This window comes from Lycium barbarum, chromosome 11 (genome assembly GCF_019175385.1).
Source record: "Lycium barbarum isolate Lr01 chromosome 11, ASM1917538v2, whole genome shotgun sequence".
Taxonomy (NCBI): Eukaryota; Viridiplantae; Streptophyta; class Magnoliopsida; order Solanales; family Solanaceae; genus Lycium; species Lycium barbarum.
This window is the reverse complement of record NC_083347.1, coordinates 65,690,672-65,698,740: the sequence shown is the minus strand read 5'-3', so window position 1 is coordinate 65,698,740 and position 8,069 is coordinate 65,690,672.

Genomic DNA, 8,069 nt, shown 5'->3' with positions numbered 1-8,069 from the left:
ACATACAAACTTTCCATCAAGCCACAATTTATCCAATTTTCCTAACCTTCAACATACAAGTTCATAACACATTTCCATCTTCCAAATTCATCAACATTAATCATAATTTGCCTCTTGATACTTTCATTTCCATTTTTACATAAACCATAACGAGGTTGCATAATTTCCTTCAACAACTTAGTAACCATTTTTCCATGACAACAAAGACTATTATCTTTCCATTCATTTCACCATAACACACTTACATACTAACAAGATTAAATTCATATTCCATAACCAACATAGTACCACACGGCCACATACTATATTCTCCAACTTTCACTAATTCGTTCCACTTTCATTTCTAATACAGTTCCCACATTAACTACAACTAGATTTCAACATGAATTCAAGTCACCATTTACATGCAATACAAGCATATATATACGGCCAACACACATCCAATCCCAACACACAAAATTTTCATGATTTTCACTCATTTACACACACTACAACCTACATATACCTTCCATAACACAACAAAAGCATAAAATCCTTACCTTTCTTCAAGTTCTTCACTTGGAGGTTAAAATTGCTTTCTTGCCAAAATACTTATATCACTTTGTAGAGGACCTTGAGCTTAGTACTAATCTCACAAGAATTAAATTTTTGAACCCAAGATTAGGCTCCAAGAATTTTTCTTTCTTTTCTTTCTCTCTTTCTCCTCTAGCCGAATTGCCCTCTTCTTTTTTTCCTCTTGTTTGTTCTTTATTTTTCTTGAAGCTTCCAAGGGATATGGATGAATATATAATATCACATGGAAATTAATTAAGCCTTGGAGGCTTGGGACATAAGTGGCCGGTTGGGCCTCCCTTGTTTGGGCCTCACTTTCTATTTTTTTTTTAGTCCAATAGGCTAGACTTGTAATTTATGGAACAAGTTTCCAAAATTCCAATTTTTACACTTGGCCACCTTTCGTAATTCCACACCAATGTATTAATAGCCGACACATGCATACCAATCAAGGTCCAAATATAGCCTTATTCACTACAAGTCAAGTTATCTCAAATTTTTCGAATATGCAAAAATGCCGGATGTAACAGGTAGTCTATGTGAGGTCCCTCCGAAGAAGAAATAATTAATTCGTGAACTCCACCAACTAGCCAGCCTTGGAGTTCATCTAATTGATTCAGACAATGCAGGAATTTGTATTAACAACCCAACTGTTTCATCCCTAGATATGGAGGTGAGAGAGCGCCAATATGAAGATCCCCAGTTGAGCCACTATAAATATACATTTCATGAGAAGGAGAAGTTTCCATTTGAAGTTTCTACAGATGGGGTTCTTAGGTACTGAGACAAGCTATGTGTTCCAAACGTTGCGGGGCTACGTCGTCGGATTTTAGAGGAAGCTCATTACTCGCGGTATTCCATTCACCCAAGGGAAACAAAAATGTATCACGATCTCAAGTTAATGTATTGGTGGGATGGAATGATCAAAGGCATAGCAGAATTTGTAGCTCAATGTCCAAATTTCCAGTAAGTGAAAATTGAGCATCAAAAGCCAGGAGGATTGTTACAAGCTATGAAAATTCCAGCCTGGAAATGGGAAGTGATCAATATGGATTTCATTGCAGGTTTTCCTCGTTCTCGTTGCAAGTATGACTCCATATGGGTGACCGTGGACAGACATACGAAATCAGCTCATTTTCTTCCAGTCAAAACCACATATTCGGTAGAAGATTATGCGAGGTTGTATCTTAAAGAGATTGTGCGACTTCATGGTGTCCCAATATCTATTATCACAGATAGAGGAGCACAATTTACTGCTAAATTCTGGAAGTCCTTTCAAGAAGGTTTGGGTACTCAGGTAAGGCTTAGCACAACGTTTCATCCACAAACCGATGGGCAAGCCAAACACACTATTCAAACCTTGGAAGATATGTTACGGGCATGTGTGCTAGATTTCGGTGGTAGTTGGGATGACCACTAACCTTTTATTGAGTTTGCATACAACAACAACTATCATTCCAGTATTCAGATGGCTCCCTATAAAGCCTTTTATGGAAGAAAGTGTAGATCCCCAATTGGGTGATTTGAAGTAGGAGAGATACAAATAATAGGCTCGGAGTTGATTCAACAAGCAGTGGAAAAGATCGAGGTTATCCGAGATCGATTATTGACAGCCCAGAGTCGCCAAAAAACTTATGCGGACGACCGTCGGCGAGACTTAGAATTCCAAGTTGATAATTGGGTATTCTTAAAGGTGTCACCGACGAAAGGCGTGATGAGATTTGGTAAGAAGGGAAAATTAAGTCCTCGGTACATTGGACCTTATAAGATTGTCCGCAAGATAGGGCAAGTAGCATATGGACTGGACTTACCCCCGGAACTTGAATCAGTCCATCCAGTTTTCATGTATCAATGCTCCGTAAGTGTGTTGGAGACCCTACTAGAATCGTGGCGGTAGATGCTGTTCAAGTTACGGAAAGATTGGCTTATGAAGAGGTGCCCATTTCCATACTAGAGAGGCAAGTGCGGAAACTTAGAAATAAAGAGGTGGTTTCGGTCAAAGTTTTGTGGCGAAACAATAATCGAGAGGCAATGACTTGGAAAGAGGAAGAAAACATAAATTTCAAGTACCCACACTTGTTTCCACACCCGGAAGAGATCCAAGATGTGACATCAACATTATGAGGTATGTATGCTTTCTTTTTATGCTTTTGGTCGTGTGTGGCCTTAATTTCTCACTATCGTGTTGTATCCCTATGAGGCGTTGTTATTATGGGATTTTGTGACAGGATGGCAGCGCCATATTACAGGGGAAACTCTGGCGAAATTTATGTATAATTTTCGAGAACTTAACATTCGAGGACGAATGTTTTAAAGAAGGGAGGAGTGTTACATCTCGAAAAATTTCATGTTGTCATATGGTAGATACAATAACGAAGGGTGAGGCGTATGTGATGTCCCTACAAGTAAGAAGTAGTACTTAATGGTTCTAATTAAGGTTCCAAAGATGTTTGAGGCAAGAGAAGAATGTTCGTTGAGAAAGGCGAGGTATACATCGTGTTTTGAAAAGGGTTTGCCGAGTATCGAGCTAATGATTGACTTAATGATGTCTTAAAGAAGAGTTATAATGCTCCTTATATTGTTAATGAAATGTTATGCAAGTGCTAAAAAGGTTCCATAAGGATTGGAGATCAAGCGAAACGACGAGAACAAGTTCAGAGAGAAGGAGGATTACACGACCAATTATACGGTCTGTATAACCGTTACAGTGAAGGTCCATCACTGAGGGAGTTATACGGTCACTTATACGGGCCGTATAAAATTATATGGACCATATAATGGTTACAGAAATGAGGATTTGTGGGGGCAATTTTACGGTCACTTATACGGACCGTATAAGTGTCTGTATAATTGACGACGGGTCAGATTTTTCCAATTATAACTATAAGACCCCCAAGTTATTATGTTCATTTTCTCACTTCTCCACTTATATCCTCACCTCTAGAACATTCCACACCCTTTATTTACAAGAAGCCAAGATAAATCAAAGATCAACTTCATCAATCCAAGGAAATCAAGAGTAAGGAAGCTCTCTAGGGTTGCTTGGAGTCAAGAAATCTCTTTGAATTGAAGTTAGGGTTTTCTCCAAGTGAGGAAAATCCATCCAAAATCCATTCCTACACAACCAAAGGTGAGTTTTATGATAATTTCATGTTATCTAGAACATTGAAGGGTTGGAAGACTTGGATTATGGAAGGAAGTAGAAGATGGGTTACAAATATGAGAATAGTAGTAGCTTCACATGAATCATGATTCTTGACATGTTACGAGTGTAATTATGTTGTAAATGATATTAAGAACATGGGAGAAACATTATATGAGGATGAATGTGGTGTTATATCATAGCTGTGGTTATGAATGACTTTGAGAGGGAAGTTCGGGAATTGGATAATGTCGAACTAGTGAAGTTATGGATTATGATATTATGAATGTTGTTATTGATGTTTGGGAGTTGTTATATCATATGGAGGAAGTTGTAGAAACAAAGGAGATGCTGCCCAATTTTCGTTAGCTTTAGCCTAAGCTTAAATATGTTTCCGATTATCTAATCTTAGCATGAAGTCCTTTGAATGTAGAATTACGAACTTGGAAGGAAGCATTTAGTCGGCAAGTTAGAAAGGCGTAAAGGTATGTAAGGCTAGTCCCCTCTTTTTCTAAGGCATGATTCCTATGCCATGAATTCCTTTGTTTTCCCATGAGCTTCTTACATTCCGGAAACTATGAGTCTATGGGTATAAAGAACTTCTCATGAGATAAAGATAAGAGATATATTACGAATATGATAATGATGATGATGAGTCTAAGCCTAGAGATACCAAAGCTCTTGATATGATACTTTTATGAGGCTAATGATCCTTATACGATTCTTTGATGTTGCTCATTGTTGTTACACTCACCTTATAATGCTAGTTCCTTTAAGGTAAGGCATGATGATCATGGTTACTCCATAATGGGATCGGGGGCTCTCAACCTTACGTCACGCCAATAGAGTTATAATTTATCTTTGAGTTCTTATGCATGCTTTATGATATGTATATGATAATGAGATTACACCGTGCCTATATGGTCGGGTAGACACTGCTAAGGCGGGCGGTATATCACGACCCGACTAGGGGCGATGACGGGTATCCGGAGCTAACTACCGAGCACCACTCATTCTACTACTCATCATACATAACCTGCCTTCATTTATTATTCCTGACACAGGTAGCCATGAGGAGGAATCATTTTCACTTTCAAAACATATCTACATTTATATACACATGCCCTCCGGCTATCAAAATGATATACAAAATTACAACGTAGTCATCATGGGACATCTACTACCCACACGTACGTATCTACGAGCCTCTACTAGAGTATTGAACATGAAGATGGGACAGGACCCCGTCGTGCCCAAAACATATATACACAAAATAGTAAAACAAATGGCACCTCCGGAATAATGGAGTGCTCTCGTAAATTTGCTGATCAGCTCCTATGAATCTGGGTCGCCTCCCTGTCTACCTGTGGGCATGAACACAGCAACCAAAAAAAGAAAGGACTTTAGTACGAGATATGTACTGAGTATTTAAGGCATGAGTAGTAACATAAATAAAACGTGAAGGACAACATAAGATAAAAGACCAAGTAATACCTTTTGAGATATTCGTCATACTTGCTTTACCTTTTCTTAGGAATCGTGGAATGTACATACATATACATATCATAGTACCGTATCTGCTCATACACATTAAACGTTATCCGTATTTGGCCACGTATGGCTTGACAGTACCCGTATTCGGCCATGTAGTGGCTCGACAATATTACATGCATGTCATCCGTACCCGGCCATAACAAGGCTCGGTATATCTAATTATCATCATTTCCATCACTACGGAAGTCTTTTATCAATATCGTTTTAAGAGTCTTGGAAGTCGCAAATTCTAGGTTTTCTTAGGAATAAGACATTTTAACTGAATTCGTAATAAGGGTATTATGCTTCTATATCTCTTGGAAGGCACAATCATTTTCGCTATCATGATCGTCATTACTGTCATGTCTCGCTTTTGAAGAAAACAATGACATAAGATAAGGTCAACTATCATGAATGTGACGGAGACTCATACGGTATGCTCAATCATCCCATGAGGACATATGGAACTTTAGTCTTTGGGTATCGCTGGGAGGGGAATTACCATCGTAATCGTCGTCATGAAGAACATTCATCAACATCATCATGATGGCCTTAAAAATCATGGAAGCCTAGCATTTTAGGAGTAAGGAAAATATGGAAAACAAGCGTGGGGTCACAACATAGGAATTACCATTATAAAGATCCTTATCGTTTATATCGCAAGGTTCATGAAAGTTGTGGGTGTCGTATGTAGTTTGACAACTATGGAATCATCATCGTTATCATAGGACATATCTCATCTTTAGCTCATAAGAAAACTCTTAATAATCATGGAATACATGGGAGATACAATACAGGGGTTATGCCTTAGGAAGGAAAGGGGCTAGCATTATAAGGTAGGTCTAGTAATAATGAATAACATCAAGGAGTTATGCAAGGATCATTAGCTTCGTAGAATGTCATGTCGTATTCGTAGCATGAATTTCGTGAAGACATCGTATCATAGGCTTTAGAATCTCTAGACTTAGGCTCATCGTTGCCATTATCGTATTCATAACATATCTCTTATTCTTTTATCTCATAAGAAACTCTACATAACGTTGACTCATATTTTTCGGAATGTAAGAAAGTCATGGAGAGATAAGGGAAGTCATGTCATAAGAATCATGCCTTAGAAAGAAGGGATTAGCCTTACATACCTTTATGTCTCTCCAACTTTATCAATTCAACGCTTTTCTCCAAGGTTCACGATTCTACCTTCAAGAGAATTCGTACTAAGATTAGATAATTGGAACATACTTAGGCTTAAGCTAAAGCTAACGAAAATTGGGCAGCATCTCCTTTGTTTCTACAACTTCCTCCATATGCTATAACAACTCCTAACATCAATAACAACATTCATAATATCATAATCAATAACTTTGTCAAGTTTGACATTATTCAATTCCCACAATTCCTTACCAAAATTATTCATGACCATAGTTATGGCATAACATCGTATTTGTTCTCATATAATACCTCCTTAACATCATTTGTATCATTTACAACAAGATTTCACTCATAATACCTCAAGAATCATGATCCATGTCAAACTACTATTCAAGAATACCACTATTCTTATATTTGTAACCCATTTTCTACCTTTTCCATAATCCAAGTCTTTCAATATGCTAAATAACATGAAATGATCATAAAACTCACCTTTGATTGTGTAGAAATGGGTTTTAGATGGAAATGCTTCACTTGAAGAAAACCCTAGCTCCACTTCCAAAGAAATTCTTGACTTCTAGCAATCCTAAAGAACTTCCTTGCACTTGATTTCCTTGGATTAATGATGTTGATCTTTGATTTACCTTGGATTTATGTAAATGGAGTGTGAAGAACGCTCTAGAGGTGTGGAGAGGGTTTTTTTTAGAGTGTTTGGGGTCTGTTGATGACGAAAAATGGGAAAAAAATGAAGTGGGCCAAATATATGTAACTTGGAACTTTTCCACTGATAGAAACTTACGGTGGACATACGGTTCATATGTCATGCTTATGGTCTGTATGTCTGAAGTATGTTGGCCAAAATTCTGCACAACTCTCTGATGTTGTTTTACGCCTCTCAGACATGATAGATGGTTCGTATGTCACTTTTACGGTCCGTATGTTGGGCCGTATCTCTGCCCAGCCAACAAACTTTCAGGAAAAGTATTTTCTTCGATTATCTTAGCCTCGGAACCTTTAGGGTACATGCTTAATGATTGTCAAAAGTCTTTCTTTAACCTGATAGGGGTATCATAGCCTCTCTGGACTTACATTAGCTTGCTTACGACGTAATCGATGGGGACATTCTCAAGGTGTAACACGGCATATACACCATGTCTAGAGGGCATGGGCTGACACCACTAGTGGGCTGCATGAGATGTTTACCCCGGACGCGGGAGGACTGGACGCGGGCTTATGATGATCACACCGTACCTATATGGTCGGGCAGATGTATACTTGATATGATGATGTTTATGATGTAAGCTAGCATGCATTATTCCGTCTTAAGTGACATTCAATTACAGGTTGTTTCCTTACTTGATGTTCCCTTATCTCTTTGATATGTTATTGTTGTATATGCCTTATATACTCAGTACATTTTTCGTACTGACGTCCTTTCTTTTGAATGTTGCGTTCATGCCCACAGGTAGACAGGGAGGTGGCCCAGATTCCTAGGAGCTACTCAGCAGATTTACAGGAGCACTCCACTCATCCGGAGGTGCCATTTTTGAGATATTATTTTGTATATACATTTGGGCACGACGGGGTCCTGTCTCGTCCTTATGTCTAGCATTCTAGTAGAGGCTCATAGATACGTATGTGTGGGTAGTAGATGTCCCATGATGACCTCATCAATGTACATTTTTGTATATTA